Here is a 16,072-nt window from a genome sequence, read left to right on the forward strand (position 1 = left end):
TGGTTAGTGGAAACAGTCTCTCTCCATCTAAGTGCATGTTTGTGTTTGTATGTTCAATTCTGTGTCATGGACAAGTTATATAAATTATCTACTGATGTGGGAGTCCCCTCTGTGTGTGGCTTGTATTGGTTAATGAATAAAGAAACTGCCTTGGCCTGATAGGGCAGAGCTTAGGTAGGCGGAGAAGACAGAACTGAATACTGGGAGGAAGAAAGCAGAGGCAGAGAGACACCATGGATCCGCCAGAGACAGACGCTGGGAATTTTACCAAGTAAGCCACTGCCATGTGGCAATATACAGATTAATAGAAATGGGTTAAATTAATGTAAAAGTTAGCCAACAAGAAGTTAGAGCTGACTGGCCAAGCAGTGATTTAATCAATATATTTTCTGTGTGATTATTTCAATTCTGGGCAGCCGGGATGAACAAGCAGCTCCTTGCAACAATCCACCCACTGGGTGTGCTCACACAGATGTATCTTTGGGACACATTTTATAATTTTAGATCCTTATGTTGATGATGCTAATTAGGAAGGAAGTTTCTTAACTAAATTTCTCTCTTTTTATTTGCCTACTTTTCTACTCCCAAATGTGATCTCACTTTGCTGTTACCAACTGTTAAGGTTTAAGTTCCTAAACACGCACATAAATTTCCTTGTCCTAACCAATTCCTTATCCTCTCCAATACTGACATTTGAATTTAGGCAGTGGTTTCAAAGACTACACTCGTACCACAGTGCGCATGCTCTGAATCTTCACTAAATGCTTTTTTGTGGACAGAAAGATTTTTGTTTGGTTTGGTTTGGGGGTATTTGTTTGTTTTGTTTTTTAAGATTGTTTTTATTTTGATGTCTGGCCCCTGAACTTTAAATAAACAGGGACTTTCCAGCAACTTCCATTTTGCTCATGGTAAACAGCGTCTCTCTCAGAGCATGCTCTGTCTCTCTTGTAAGGGTTCACACAAGTTGGATTTTCAAACAGAAGGCCCCTGACACTTCCATCAAGAAGGATGGCTTGTGGTGTGGGTTAAGTGATTGGAGTCCTTACATTTCACTGAATTTGAAACAAGGGTCAACTTGGGGAGTTCAAGTCCTCCATCAATATGATCTGGGACAGGACCATCGGTTCATTTTTTCTGAACTAAGACCTGCAATCACAGTTCTGAGGCTGAGCCAGTGGCCTTGGATGAGCTGACATTTCTCAGCAGCTCAGCTTCAAATGAGATATCATGGGCCTGTTCTGAGCCAGCAAGATTGGAGAGAAGTTGAGGAATTTCCAGATGCAAATAAGGAATATGTGTATACATACATACATATATATCTACATACATATATACATTTACAGTGTGAGAGATAAAATAGAGGGAGAGGTGAGTCTCAAGAGTTCATCAGCATTTTTAAGGAGTGAAAGTTAGGAGCAGAAGCCAAGGAACAAAACTCTCCTGGATATTTCTCATTTTTTCTTTTCTTTTTTTAAATTGGTATTTATTGAGTTCTACATTTTTTTCTGCTCCCCTCCCTACCTCTCCCCTCTCCCCTTCAGTCCTCCCCCAAGGTCCTCATGCTCCCAATTTACTCAGGAAATCTTGTCTTTTTCTACTTTCTACTTCCCATGTAGATTAGATCTATGTGAGTCTCTCTTAGTGTCCTCATTGCTGTCTAAGTTCTCTGGGATTGTGGTTTGTAGGCTATCTTTCTTTGCTTTATGTTTAAAAACCACTTAAGAGTGAGTACATGTGATAATTGTCTTTCTGTGTCTGGGTTACCTCTCTCAAAATAATGTTTTCTAGCTCCATCCATTTTCCTGTAAAATTCAAGATGTTGTTATTTTCTTCTGCTGTTTAGTACTCCATTGTGTAAATGTACCACATTTTCCTTATACATTCTTCAGTCAAGAAGCATTTAGGTTGTTTCCAGGTTCTGGCTATGACAATCCTGGATATTTCTTTACCATCTCTAACTGTCTTATGCTGCAGAAATCTACAGGTAAATCATTAGTAAAAGTAGAATGTGAAGAATGACCCATTTTAACAAAATGAGAATTATGCCAGCAGAAATTATGCCTATTAGAAATTCTTGAATATAAGAATTAGATTACTCCAGTTGTGCTTTTTGATTTGGTTGGTTGATTTATTGACTTTTCATGGCAAGGTATCTCTGTGTCATTCTGGCTGTCGTGGAATTCGTTCTGTAGAACAGGCTGGCCTAGAACTCACAGAAATCTACCTACCTCTGCCTCTGGAGTGTTGGGATTAAAGGCATGGGCTACTACCACCCAGCTATATTACTCCAATTTTTTTTGTTATTTGTGTTTAAATAAAAGAGTTGATAACACTCTTAATCAATATATAAGGCACTGTAAGAGCCATCAGTAAAAACTATTTACAATAGAAGAATTCTGGGTAAACCTAGCTTCAGGTTTTAGAGGCAGTTAATGCACAAATGTGCATCCCTGTGTGAATATGTGGATGTATGTCACGTGTGTGTGTGTGTGTCCGTGTCCGTGTCCGTGTCTGTGTCCAAAGAGGCCAGAAGAGGGTGTAGAGAGCCCATCGAGTTTTCTGACTTAGGTGCTAGGAACTGAACTCAGGTCACCTGTAAGAGGAGGAGGCACATTTGATTGCTTAGCTTTCTTTAGCCCCAGGACCAGCCATAAATTTGGGATTGGTTTTGTGCTGTTACCAGGGCAGAAGAGACGAGATCTTCTCTGACAATGGGTTCATGGAGTCCCATATCTATCTTACTCTGTTATACCAAATTAAACTTAAGGAACAATTATTTTTAAACACCAAATCTGTGAGATAATTTTTGCCTTCCAGATTAATTGCATGTCTGTTATCTTCTGCTACCTCTCCAGGGCCCAAAAGTAGATCTGCTTATATATAGACTGAAGGTCAGAATTGAGCAAGGCTCCTGCTATTGCGTGGGACTATATGCCATGAGTCATGGTCAGAGTGTTGCAACTCCAGAGTTATTACCTGTGTGAGTGAAAGAAGGGAAGGCAGTTACAGACCATAAAGTGGGTCACACTATTACAGAATTTGTTATTATTTTTCTCAAAAGTCTCCAAAATAAATTTAAATACACATACACAAAAAAAATCAAAACCAAGGAGTTTTTACACCAGAAAAGAACCTGGGGAAATGTGCTCAAACTTTCCATTTTCCTTTTTCCTGATTTCACTTTTTCTTTTTTTCTTTCCTTCTCTCTCTCTCTCTCTCTCTCTCTCTCTCTCTCTCTCTCTCTCTCTCTCTCTCTCTCCCCTTTCTTTCCCCTTTCTTCCTGGAGTAAAGCAAAACAAACATATGATTGAGAGGACATGAGCCAAGAGGAGGTGCAGACAGAAGGCTTTTCCAAAACCTCAGATCTATTCACAACAGCCAGTCCCTTTCGATGTCTTGATAGTTACCCACTGACAAGAAAGCAACACAGCCCTGAGAGGATTTAGGAGCTTGCCTTCCCTTTTCCCCCTGCTATCCATCCTCAGCTCCAGGCCAGCTGTACCAGGCTGCCAGTGTTTCCAGGCACTTTCTGCTCATCTGCATCCAGTTCGTCCACTCTGCCATGAGTATGTGGCTGATCTTGGTACTATGGCCAGCCTGTCCTCCATCTAGACAAATATATACATTCAAACTTCCTAGTGAAAGTACTTAAATCTGTTTCTACACTAAACACACATAGACTTTCTTTTTTTGGTTTTTTTTTCGAGACAGGGTTTCCCTGCAGTTTGTAGAGCCTGTCCTGGAGCTAGCTCTTGTAGACCAGGCTGGTCTCGAACTCACAGAGATCCGCCTGCCTCTACCTCCCGAGTGCTGGGATTAAAGGCGTGCGCCACCACTGCCCGGCAACACATAGACTTTCTTGTCCTCATTCCCTAAAGCTATATATAACAGCTAGCGATAGTATTATGATAGCTACCGTAATCTACGAGCTCGGTAGCTTGTACCGTTATGCTGAAATACTGGACTTTAATAAGGGATTTGAGAACACATATCCAAGGGATTCCTGGAACTAATCTCACATGGATACCAGAGAATGGTTAGCTACATGCGTGTTCTCCTGGATTGCAGAATACCTGGCTTATACATTGTCTGTGAGTTTCCACCAAACTGAAATTCCCAAACAATACTTCAAGTTGTTAAATCAGTCCATTTTCTTAAAGTATTACTGACTAGTGAGTTAAGAAGTCTGTGTAAATGCTGAAATTTGAGGAAATGCACAGTCGTGGGTAATAATAAAGCAGTACAATTTGCCTAAAGAGGGATTTAAGCACACGTTTTCTGAAGTAGGGTAGAGGTGCCGCTTCTGAGCATTTATCCTGAGGCTGCATCTGGCACACACTAACAGCCCTACTCTGGCGGGGCTTACAATAGCAGGTTGTGATAAACAACCCAAATTCTGAGCAGTGAGTGATTCGCTAATGAAACCATGTGGGAATGTGGGCTTAATACATAAAAAGACAGCTCAGTTGATAAAGTGATTATCATACAAACACCAGGCTCAGACCTAAGGGGTGTGTGTGTGTGTGTGTGTGTGTGTGTGTGTGTGTGCACTCACATGGGTTCAAAGATAGGAGGATCCTTGAGGCTTCTGACCAGACAGGCTAGTCAAATAGATGAGTTCCAGAATCAGCCACAGATTCTGCCTCAAAAAATAGGACGGAAAGTTATTGAAGAAAACATCTCATGATGACCTCTGGCCTCCACACATGTACACACACATATACACACACACATGCACACATACACACACGCACTCACACACACATGTAAATAAATAAATGTATTCCAATAAAAGAGAAGTGTTTGCAGCTATGGAAGGATGATCTTGCTGAATTAAGAAGTCGAAAACTGTGGCCTGTGTATTATAATCCAAGCTTTGAAACAAAAAAATGTTTTATTCATAAAAGATGTCAAAAAACTCACAAGTTATTATTTAATTATCTAAGTGACAATAAAGATTTTTTAAACAATAATAAGACACTAGAAATTGAGATAATAGGTGAGATAAACTGGGTATTAATAGGCACACATTAATAGTTGCCTTGGCCTTTTCTCTGAACAAGGCAATGATGGAAAAGGCCAGAGGGTTAGTGTCTCACAGCTTGCAAGCCGCAGCAACTTCCTAGCTGTGTCTGTTGGTGGGATGACGACGCCTGCTAGGACACTTTCCAGTATGGCAAGCTGAAACATCCATTCCATAAGCAGTAATTGTCCTTTCATCAGCTAACAAACTGCACAAAGGACTGAAACTTTGCTGCCTGGTCTTCAGAGCCCCTCCCCGTGGCTGCAGGCACGTCACCACCACCCACGTGCTCAGAGCAGTCATTTCCTCAGAGAAAAGTAAACTATTTGCCACCATCCTTTGACCAAGTACAGCCATCTCAACTAAAGCATTTTACACAGAAAACAGTAAACTGAGAACTAGACCACAGATCCTTACTGTTTCAAGCCCCAAGTGGACTTTCAGACTTTTCATTAGGTCCTTATTGGGCCACTTCGCTGATGCATGCTAACTAGTCACCCTGGGGCTTAAAACAGAGCTCTTGGTCTCTGAGGGTGGGGTGAGAGCAAGGGGCTTGGAGACAGCTGGTTGCTTTTACACGGGATTGGCCTTTCTGGAAGAAAAATCGGCCTGGTTTCTGACTACAAACAGGAATTAGTAACGCAGGAGTAGAACAATGAGGTACAGTGACTAAGAGACCTTTCCTAGAGAGCAGACCCCTGGGAAGGAGAAAGGGCCAGACCCCTACTCCTCACTGCTATTTCTATTAGACTCAGTGTCAGCCGGAGGACCAGGTTAGGGGCAGACAAACCTGACTTTAGAATAGAGGTTCATGCACTTCATACTGTGTGTGCCAGGCAAGTTACAAAACTCTTTTGAGCTCAGTATTCCCACCAGAAAAGTGGGTGCCGTCAAGCCTACCTGGCAACATTGTTGGGAGTAATTAGGTTAATATAGGAGCCCGTGAGCGTACCACATAAATGCTGATGTAACACATAAAGGCTGCTGACATCATCTACAGAGGGGAAAGGAAATCAGGTGGGTGGGGTACAAAGAAGGTTTGCAGATTTCAATATGCTATCTTTTAATTCCAGAATTCCAGCCGGCATCCGGCAGCCACAGAGAAGGTATCGGGAGAAGTCACATCATCTCCAGGTAGAAGTTACTGTTGCCCCAGCCTTTCTGAGGAAGAGAGCATGACATTCTCTCTTTATAGAGACCATCTGCCTCTCTAGCCTTAACTTTGTCTTTGCTTGCAATTGTCAACATAGGCTTACCATCATGGCAAGTGTTTCTGCATCATCAGATTGAGACCAGACCCCAACTTGCGGATGGGGATTCAGGAATTCAAAGGCAGAGGGTTTTTTGGGTTTTTTTTTTTTTTGGTTTTTTTTTTTTAAATAAAGGAGGAGGAGATTAATAAAAACAAGAATTACCAGTTGGAGCTGGCATTCTTCACGGATGGTGCATTTGAGTTATTGAAGTTTAATCATAAACCTTCATTGGGAAATACAAAACTCACTGATGTCCAGGAGTCTGACATTTGCAGCTGACTGCCATATCCTTTCCAAATGAGGCCTCACTTTCTTAAGTAGGGTAGCAGGGAAACCAAGGTCATTTCGAGGTTCCTTCTTGGTCTTTTTGCATCAACTTAAAGATCAATTCACTCTCTCACTCTCTCTCTCTCTCTCTCTCTCTCTCTCTCACACACACACACACACACACACACACACAGAGAGAGAGAGAGAGAGAGAGAGAGAGAGAGAGAGAGAGCTACAGTTCTCCATAATAAAGATAAAAGCAATGGCTAAAGCAAAGTGACAGAAAGCCCTTTTGAAGGAAAAGGTTCACTGGCCTGGAAGGAATCACAGACATCATGTCCCCTATCTGTCTGATAACATTTCATCTAAACTCCTTCCTGGTTGAATGGAGATCCAGCCAGTGCAAACGCTCACGAGAAAGCTTAGAATCACATAGCTCCTCCTTCATCCATCTCAATGACAGAAATGTATGAAGTGCTTTAACAAAAAAAAATATGAATTTACTAAGCCCCTGCTCACGAACAAAGACATCTAGGAACATAGAACTAAAGGCTTCCACATGAGGAAGATATTGTGCACTTACAAGTAAACAAGTGTTCTTTACAAAGAAGTGTCGGAAGGAGAAACTCAAAATCCCATGAATGACCAAGATAGAAACCAGACCATATGTAAGGAAGACCTTGTATGGTCAAAGAATTAAACGACGCCAGTGTCCTCAGAGCAGGTAGAGCAGAGGTAGGCAGGGTTAGCCACATGGGCTTCACTGAGCAGAGGAGGAGGTTGCTCCTTCTCCTAAGAGCAGGGATTGGATACCCACGGAGTCCAACAGCAAACTAAGGTTAACAGCTAGGCCTTGTGGGTGACCACGCCACGAGAATATGAACCTCTGAAGTGCAAGGCTGCAGCTCAGCCTCCCTCACAACTTAACAGGGGCACGACAACATTCTCTTCATCTCAAAGTCAGCCAGCCATCCTTCCCCAGAAGCTAGCACTGCGAACATACATGGATTGAGTTCCTCTATGTGTTACCCCATGCTAGACAACGAGGTAAGCGGCTGAGTAGAGGCAAGCAGTCAAATAAAACACAGATAAACGACCGAGTCCTGTTCAAAGTCAAACAAGCGCCGCAGAGAAGGGAAAGGTCAGCAGGGTTTATCCCTGGATTGCACTGTGAGTGTGACACCTATTGGCCATGTGACCTTGGGAGGAGATGGCTCTCAACCCAAACCCTTTTGATACACCAGAGTAGGTTTGGAACACTGAAAACATAATTGAGATGCTTATCTTGAAGGGTTTTGGGTTTTGTGTGTGTGTACGTGTGTGGTATATGTGCATGTGCTCATGTTCATGTATGAAAGCATTTTGTGTGAGAAAAGGCGTGTGTGGAAGCCAGAGGTTGGCATTAGGTGTCTTCCTCAATCACACTACTGTATATATTGGTGCAGGATCTGTCACCAAGCTCCCGAGCTCACCAAGGTTCTTCTACTCTAACAAGTGAGTTTGCCTGACTCTGCCTCCTCAGGGCTGCGATTACAGGTGGGTCACCTGACATTTATGTGGGTTCTGGGACCCAAACTCTGATCCTCACGGTTGCTAGAGAAACACTTTATCTACTGAGTTATCTCCCGACTTCTAACCTGGAGTTTTAATCCAACCATTCACTTATAAATCTTAGCGTGTATTTCCTCTCTGTTTTTCTATTCAGCCCACAAACTCTATCTTATTAAATATCTACCAATAAGGCACTTTTAAAGGGTTTTGTCAGCAGTTGGTTGTATTTACAGACTTCAGGAGTCCTCAGATAGTTTAACTGTATTTATAAGTTAAATTTAATTTTAAAAGTTTCAATCGAGGCCAGGTGGTGCAACCCTGTAATCCCAGCACTCAGAAGGCAGCGGCAAAAAGACGTCTGTGTGTTTGAGGCCAGCCTGGTCTAAGAAGAAAGTTCCAGGACAGCCAGAGCTGTTACACGGAGATATCCTATCTCGAAAAATCAAGACAAAACTCTCAAACATCTGATCTACAAAGTTATAGAAAATTAATCTAATAATTAGACTGATCAGTATGATTGGCATGAATTTCTACTAAAAGTTATATTTCAATAATATGTCATTTGTAAATTTTATATTAGAATAACATGAAACCATTTTAATAAATCAGATTCTCAATTATTACTTGTATATTTAAAAAAATGGTCTGACTCAATGCTCATCAGGAAAAAAGCACACAATAGAAAATTTAGGCTTCTTCTAAGGTCATTAGGCAGGGAGGCAGCATCACAAGGGGAGCCTCTAATTTCTCCCCCAGGGAAGATGTTTATCTAGAATTGACCAAGGTCTTTAGAGAACAGCCCTTAACTGGCCTCTTTTGGAAAGAGATTCCTAGCCTTGAAGAGTTCCATTCCAAGGTGGGTGCCATCTGCTTTGAACAAACTTTCCACTAAACCCTTTGTTTTCCATATCATCTCTTACCCCTTATCATGTCACGTATATATAAGCACGCGCACACACACAACACAGAGCGGGGGGTGGGGGGAGGAGAAGAAAGTAAACTCTATCCTGCTCCATGTAACTACTAAAATTGAGAATAATTCACACCCCACAACGCCAGCACTTAATTAAGCTGATTAAGTCGGAGCCTGAGTGCGCACGCCGAATCTGCCTTTTCTTCCTTCTAGTACGAAACAAGCCCGATGGTAGACTTTTCCGGTTGCCTTGGTAACTGCAACCCACATAAGACCTGGTACCTGGCCAAATGGTGCCAAATATTTTCTGGGCCCGGACTCGTAAACACTCATCTGTAATGAAAAGCTCGGTCGGGTGAGCAGCTAAAGAGAGAAACCCAGGTGATGCTGGAGAAAGTCATCTTACTTGAAAGAATATGTGGGGCCTGGCAAGGACGCAGCCCCCCACCCCCACCCCGGTCTTGACAGTATCACAACAAACAGGCCTAACCAAGAACTCTTCCTCCAGACACTTGGGCTGGCTGAAAAAGGAGCAGGACAGTACACATGTTGTATCTCTCAGGACCTGACTAATGAGATTACCTGCCTCAGAGACACCCAGGGACTTCACGGTGAGGCGATTTGCAAATTAAATTCCCTGAAAGAGGGATGGTTTATCGCCATTGTTTGCTGGGATCTAAAATTACTCTGCGTACCTTGCAACTGCGCAGAGCAGACGTCTCTACTCTATTGTGCCCTGCTTCAGAGGAGCTAACTGCCAGCCTTGCTCTTGTCAGGGAGTCCAAACATTATCATTCAAAGGCTGTATTTACAAATGGAGCAGGATGGCCATAAAACCGATGACCTTGCTGCTTCTGGAATCTCATAAAAAGTTTTCAAGCTGCTCCTCCCCAGAGCAAATAAGGGTGTTGCAGTTGCTAGTCCCCTGGCAGCACTCCAGCTGGGGCTATTACGTTCCTCCCTCATAAACTTGCCTCTGAGCTCCGAATACAGACTTGCCTGCTTGTCTGGGCGCTTAACTCTGGAAGTGCTGCTGTGTTTGGCACATTTTAAACCCAGATGGAGGAGCAACAAAGAAGAAAAACAGGGAGAAAAAGAACAGAGGCCGCTTGCACACTCCACTGTGGCCCAGGAACTACATAGTTTTCTTATTCAAGCTTTGTAACTAATTCACATAGCTTTTTTTCCCCTCTGTGTTCTCATGCACGAAAGGGCTGAATCTGGCTTTTTTTTAGTGTAAGTGTGTGTGTGTGTGTGTGTGTGTGTGTGTGTGTGCGTGCGCGTGTGTTTGTTAACTTTCCTTTGGCCTACATAATCTATGTCACCAGGTGATAGAGGGGAGGTGGAAGAAAGGCAATGAGGGTAATGAGTCAGAGCAGGACTTCTGAGAACCTGTTGTTTCACTGATGAAGAGAACAGGTGTCTTTTGCCCTTTCCCTTCTTCCCTCTTTGAAGAACATAGGACTTAGTGGAGGATCCTTCTCTATGATCAAAGGAAGAAGGTGGTAAGCAGCAAGGAGGGCAGAGACAAGGCATGGAAGTCTCTGGGAGATGCTCTCTCAGCTCCAAAGTGCCTGTGATCGAGTGTACTATTAACACACACACACACACACACTCGGGGGGTGGGGAGAAAGATAGCACTATTCCTTACAGTGGTAGAAAGACTAAAAGAGAAACTTGCTCTACAGTCTTCACCTACTAGTGTCCTAGTGATCATGGTTGTGTGCTGAACTTCCCTTGCATAGGGAGGGACTGATGACTTTTTTTCTAACAATAGGAATGACAAAGGTGGCAAGAATAGCTGAGCTTCGACTAGGCATGTGTTATAAGACTTCGTCCAAACAGCCCGATGTAGTCTAGAGAGCTTCCTGGGGAACGATGGATCGAGCAGACTATGGACCAGACAACTTCCTCATTGAGAGATGCTCATGTGACAAGGAACTGTGGGACACTTCTAGGAACCGAGAGCAACCTCCCAGCACTGAGTCTGACCTAGTCAGAAGCTGCCCTCAATCCTGCCACTAAGGACTCTTAACATAGGGATGCCTGGGGGGAGAATGCGGCCCAACTAATACCCCCACTAGATCTCTGTGAGATCCTGAGGGAAGGGCCCAATCCCGCCATGCCCAGACTCGAGACCCACAGAAACTTAGTCAGTGTGCGCTGTTTAAAGTCACTAAGTCAGTGGCAATTTGTTATGCAGCAATATTACACTAAATCCACTCTTTTAAAAATATTTATTATGCATACAATATTCTGTCTGTGTGTATGTCTTCAGGCCAGAAGAGGGCAGCAGACCTCATTTACAGATGGTTGTGAGCCACCATGTGGTTTGCCGGTAATTGAACTCAGGACCTTTGGAAGAGCAGGCAATGCTCTTAAACCACTGAGCCATCTCTCCAGCCCTAAATCCACTCTTTTATACTACTCTGGCTATCTTCCCAGATATGCAGAGAAATAAAACGTGCTGATGGCTACCCACATTGATGATGAATTTTGGTGATCTCCACAGTGTTGAGGGTTAGGAGGTGATGCTAAGAGAAGTTAGGGTATCAAGTGTTCTGGGTTAAAGAGAAAGCAGGGCGTTATTTGTTTTCTCAAAATAGAACTGAGCAGTCTCACTCAAAAGGCTTTAGGGCGGCAGCCTAGAGGGATGGCTCAGTGGTTAAGCAAATTGGCTGCTCTTTCAGAGGATCCATGCTCAATCCCCAGTACCCACATGGCAGCTCACAGCCATCTGTAAGGACCAACATCCTTCCTGGCCTCCAAGGGCACTTGGTACATACATGATACACAGACACACATGTAGGCAAACACTCATACACATGAGGCAATATTTTTGGTTGTGAAAAGGCTTTTAGGTGATGTGGCTCCACTCATAGCCTCCCTGTCTAGAATGTACAAGGCCTTGAATTTCAACCCCAGAACAGGATAAATCAAACTCAATGGCACCGGTCTGCAGTCCCACCACTCAGGACTAGAGTGGAGGTGGAGGTTAAGGCAGCAGAGTTGGAAGTGCAAGGCCAACCTCAGCTAAATGGTGACTTGAAGTCAGCCTGGGCTAAAAGCGACCCTCCAAAATAAAATGCTTTTAGCTACCAGGTGATTAAGAATTAGAAAAGAAAAGAAACCTGAAAACTTCATCTTCGACTGATCTAAGGCAGGAGAATAGAAAAAGCTCTCTCTCCTTTTAAAGTTTTCAGACTTGCTGGAAGTTTTGTAACCCGAAAGTAGTAGTATTAGCTGGCGTCTCTGAGTGTTTCATCATGTGGGGGCTGCCCGCATCAAGCTTGTCTCTTAAATTATCTTTACCCACAGTTGTCCTACAAGTAGGAATAATCATCACTCCCACAGGATACACGAGAGAGCTGAGAGTGGAAGTGGCCAGTCAGTAGGAGGCAGGACTCAAAAGCAAGCCGGCCTCAGTATTTAAACACTGTGCGCTTTCATTTGGCTTGTACAGGATTTTTAAAATTGGGGACTGGAGAGATGCCTCCGTGGTTAAGATCACCAGATCTTCCAGAGCTCTGAGTTCACTTCCAGCAACCACATATTGGGCACAGCATCCATGATGAGATCTGGTGCCCTCTTCTGGCCGGCAATCAGACATGCAGGCAGAGCACTGTATTCTTGATAAAAAATCTTTTAAAACAAGGAGGGGGAAGAAGCACTTTTCTGTATTCCATGTGCCTGGAGGAAAAACCATAAATAACTTTTTTGATGTATTTCCTAACATAATAGTAGAATAGACAAATGTGCACTGTCTATTTCTTTCAGTGGACATGATATATAAGCAGTGTTGTGTCTGTGTGCATGTGTGTGTTCCAAAGTTTCTGCAAGCATCAACTGTATGTTCCAGTAGTACTTAGACATACCATGATTTACCAAGTTGTTGCCAAGATAGCAAGTAATTTAGATGCTTTATATTTGTGAGTTATTATGAATAAGAATCTACTCAGCTTCTCTGCACATCAAGTTTTGTCCATATTATAAGTTTATATGTTAAACCAGTGAAATGGCTCGATGGGTAAAGGCTGCCAAGCCTCATGATACAAACTCAATCTCCAGGACCCACAAAAGAACCAACTTCCAAAAGTTATCCTCTGGCCTCCAAACATATACCTTAGCATAAATGCACCTAAACACACACACACCACACGCACACACACACTACAACATATCATATCATATCACACCATAAAATATTTTTGAGTCTCTGTATTAAGACTGAATCCTCAAAAGGTGGAGTTCAAAAAGCCATGCCCTGTGCCCTGCTTGGCTCTAGAACAGAGTTATCCCTAGGAGGCTCTGAAAACAAGAGGAGGAAGATGTTTATCTCCCGAATATTTCTATAGGTTAGTTTCTTCATGAGTGGCACAAGGGTGATTCCTTAGAGAGCTGGGTTTTTATTGCCATCTGGAACAGATTCCTACTTGCAGAAGCTGTAAAATTCAGGGTAATTGTCGGTAAGCCCTGTAGTGTTTGCTTTCTAAACTGTCTCACAACTGTGGTCTCAGCCCTTTTTACAGGTTGGTAGATAAACACAGGGGCCTGCAAAGTGTTGTCCACTGGGAGCAGGCCCTAGCTTCCACCCAGGTTTGTCTGTCTCATTAGAATCTACCATATGTTCCCATTTTAAAAGATGTTCAAAAGTTGCCAACACCATAAGCACAAAAATATGCTATTTGTTGAAGCCATAATGATAACTAAGAAGAACCCATTGCAGTGTTAAATGACCCAGGACAACCGGTTCTCTTCCTTCGTCTATTGATATGTATTAAAGTCAAGTGACAAACCCAACCATGAGAATGGAAAGGAATTTTAAGGTAGCAGATTATGAAGATAGCTGGCATTTTCTAGACCACTGTGCATCATACACTAGGCTAAGGGACGCCACATGGATTGTTTCCTGGCAGTTTTTTGCTAGTGTAATAAATAATGATGTTTTGTTTCCATTTCTCTCTGAGTCAAGTTGAACATTAATTTATTGAGCTATAGGCAAGCATTTCTTATTATTTTTATTTGAATTATGTTGTCACATAGTAAATTGCATTACAAACGTCTTGACCTAGAGAAAGGATATCCTTACACTATGGTCACACAATGATAGATCACCCAAGGCTTGCCACACTGAAGTCTGAGATACAGCAACAACTTGAGGAGTGCAGTCATGACTGCCAGCCCTGGTCATTTTATCCATCACTATATATCTGATGGAAAACCTTTATACTCAAACATCCCACAATAAAGTCATCCTTATCTGTCTGCTGGGCATTCAGCAGATACCTCAGCATGTTTGGATGTATAGCATACAGGTGGGTAACATGACAGAGAAAGGCCACCTCGTTTGGGCCTGGGATTGGCAAGGACTTTGCAGACACAATGAAAATCAAGAAACGGAAAAGTAGATGAGTTCTTTGTTTTTTATTAATTAATTAATTAATTAATTGGGCTTTTTCATTTGTTTATTTGTTTAGATACAGTCTCACTATGCAGTTCTAGCTGTCTTGGAGCTTATGTAGAACACGCTAGTCTTGAACTCACAGAAATCCTCCTGCTGGAATTAAAGACCTTTGCCTCCAGACCTGGTTTATTTTATTTTTCATCAGTGGTATGTTCTTATAATACAAGGCTGTGGCGACTTTTTTCCAAGATTATGTGACAGGCAATCATCCCCTGCCTCCAACAATTTTCTTCCTTGCCAAGAAACTATTAGCCTATTCAAGACTCCAAGTACCCCTTCCCAGAAGAGGTGAATCCAGGTTGGTCTGGGTAGTCACAGTTCTTTCATTATCATTGGGTCAGACATTCACTTTCCAAGAGTCGCTAGATTCTAGGAACGGCCCACACGATGCTACTTCTAATCAAGAATATTCTGATTCATCAAGAGTGAGCTACTTCAAACTTCCCATCCCTCTCCACACCACCATTGCAAGTATGAATGCTGATAGTGATGCTTGGAGATGTGGCAGTCATCTTGCAGACCTAAGTGGGACGGCAGAAGACTTGATGTCCTAACGAGTATGGGAAGACAGAAAAGTTGCCCGCCTTTCAACAATACTGCTGGAGTGTTGTTCTCACCTTAGATTATTTGTCCCTGGACTTTCAGTCATGGGGCTTAAAGATCTCAGTAACTTAGTGGTCAAAGTTCCTAGTTGTTACTAGTCACCAACTAAGTCCTCAATTATGTGGGTACAACTGAAAAGAGGATAATTTACCTTCTTGCCAGAATTTTGAATCTTAGCAGTTAGGAAGGAAGGAAGGAAGGAAGGAAGGAAGGAAGGAAGGAAGGAAGGAAGGAAGGAAGGAAGGAAGGAAAGAAGGGGATGCATGTGGAGATCCCTCCACCCCCCAACCCTGGAAACACAAACCTGCATTCTCTGAAGCCCCCACCCAATGCAGTTATGCTTTTCTTTGACTGTTAGGAGAGATTTGGTCTTCTGACTTGCTGACCCCAATACTGACCCTTCCTTAATAACCCTTTGGGTTTGGCCAAGCTTTTCTGCTCAGGGTGGTCCCACTGCAGGGCTGGGCTGCTTGGGAAAGTTGAACTTGTCAAAATCAGTCAGATTCTCCTTGGCAACTGCAAAATGTAAGCTGTCACCAGGGCTATCAACAGTCGCAGCAGAAAGAGCTGTTTATTCACCCACAAACCTCCGTGACTCACGGTCTGAACACTTCGCAAACCTCCCCTGGCAAGTCAGACCCTGCCCCAGTCTCCGAGGAGAGTGCTTCCCACCCAGAGCAGCTTCTACACAACAGACTTTCCGTGTGGCTCTCTCATCTTTGAACTGCCCAAGTGGCCGTAATATTAATGATTCTGAGTCATCGTTGAGGGTTGTCCAGGTAGAATGTATATGCAGAGAGGAGAAGGAGGATGGTACCTGCTTGAATACTAGGCAAGAAGTAAGACTTTCCTGGCTGTGGCTCTTCCTCACTATATACCTTTTAATAGGAACCCATGCTCAAATAATGAGGCTTCGTGGCCTCTCCACCTCTTGGTGACCCATCTTTGAATACACTCTTGTTTGCTGGTACAGTCAGAGCCCAGAGAACTGTACCACA

General features: G+C 43.1%; 1 long non-coding RNA gene across 1 annotated transcript; it reads left to right on the top strand.

Annotated features, from left to right (window-relative positions):
* The first annotated feature begins 215 nt into the window (after positions 1 to 215).
* On the top strand, positions 216 to 6,363 carry LOC119814586. The gene is made up of 3 exons (XR_005285435.1): positions 216 to 271; positions 2,818 to 2,891; positions 6,097 to 6,363. It is a non-coding gene; the product is annotated as an uncharacterized LOC119814586 (long non-coding RNA).
* The last annotated feature ends 9,709 nt before the right edge of the window (positions 6,364 to 16,072 follow it).

Source organism: Arvicola amphibius, chromosome 5, assembly GCF_903992535.2.
Source record: "Arvicola amphibius chromosome 5, mArvAmp1.2, whole genome shotgun sequence".
Lineage (NCBI taxonomy): Eukaryota > Metazoa > Chordata > Mammalia > Rodentia > Cricetidae > Arvicola > Arvicola amphibius.